This window comes from Limulus polyphemus, unplaced genomic scaffold, assembly GCF_000517525.1.
Source record: "Limulus polyphemus unplaced genomic scaffold, Limulus_polyphemus-2.1.2 Scaffold3647, whole genome shotgun sequence".
NCBI classification, from domain to species: Eukaryota; Metazoa; Arthropoda; class Merostomata; order Xiphosura; family Limulidae; genus Limulus; species Limulus polyphemus.
Genome location: NW_013669257.1, coordinates 34,819 through 36,424, shown reverse-complemented (window position 1 = coordinate 36,424; position 1,606 = coordinate 34,819).

Genomic DNA, 1,606 nt, shown 5'->3' with positions numbered 1-1,606 from the left:
AGATAGTATTGTCAGATGGTATTGTTAGATAGTATTGTCAGATGGTATTGTGAGTTATTGTCAGATGGTATTGTTAGATAGCATTGTCAGATGGTATTGTGAGTTATTGTCAGATGGTATTGTTAGATAGTATAGTCAGATGGTATTGTAAGTTATTGTCAGATGGTAATGTGAGTTATTGTCAGATGGTATTGTGAGTTATTATCAGATGGTATTGTGAGTTATTATCAGATGGTATTGTGAGTTATTGTTACATGGTATTGTTAGATAGTATTTTCAGATGGTATTGTGAGTTACTGTCAGATAGAATCGATAGATAGTATTGTCAGATGGTATTGTTAGATAGTATTGTCAGATGGTATTGTTGGATAATATTGTCAGCCGGTATTGTGAGTTATTGTCAGATGGTATAGTTAGATATTATTGTTATTTTCATATGGTATTGTTAGTGATAAAGATGTAACTTACAAGAGCTGCCATTAGATATATGAAAGTACCAGGAAGTCTTATATACTCAGAAAATAAGGTGTAAGTATATTTATTTCAGAAAGTATTCGCAATATGTCTGACTATAAAGGAGTATTCTTACCCCTTTTAGTGTGTACACGCTATACCTACTGTTTTATGAAGTAATATGTTTTATTCCCGGAATAAATTACTGTACCAGTATGAATATAGATGCCCCCAGTAGCACAGCGGTATTTCTGCGGACTTACAACGCCAGAATCCGGGTTTCGATACCAGTGGTGGGCAGAGCACAGATAGCCCAATGTGTAGCTTTGTGCTTAACTTCAAACAAACAAACAAATGAATATAGATGTAAATTTGACGCCCCACAGCAAAAATTGTGTAAAAGCTGTTACTCCTACTGAATGAAATTTAAGTAAAAGAATGACTCTCTGGTTTAATGCTAATAAAAGGGCTATGGTTTTACAGCTCTGTTGTTTATATAAGTATAAAAAGTCTTTTTCACTCACATATATAAGAGGTATAGCTTCAAAACTATTATATCAATCACATTAATTGTCAATAATCGATCAAAATCAGCACTATAAAACAATAATGAACACTATTTGAAAAAACAAAGAAACCCTCGTTCTTTCCGGTCGTTGTTCAAAAGTCATAATGGAGATTGCCTGTGGTAATAGTACCCAAACTCGTCGGGATATCCCATCTATCAGGCAAAATCCAAAAGCAGATGATAAACCGGTCAGCAGTCGTGGAAGATTCGTTAAAAGTACAGAGTTGAGTGCTTACACCCACAGCATCTCAACTCTCACTGTCTACAGCCAGTTATGGGAAGGTAGATACCGTTAAATAAGATGCAATAAAATTAAAAATAGAAATAAGATAAAATCAAGCCACCAATATATATATATATATATATATTTCTACTAAACAATACCTACCATCCTCCACCCTTAAAAGTTTTAAAAATCTTTAAAGTAGATTTAATACCACCCTTATAATTCTACTACATGTTACTCCCAACCTACACCCTTTTCTAAAAATGACTTAGTTATTATAAACGATCTTAAAAAGAACTACAATACCTACCTTAAGTAGTTCATATTGTCACATTATTCAACTATAGCACGGGATAGTT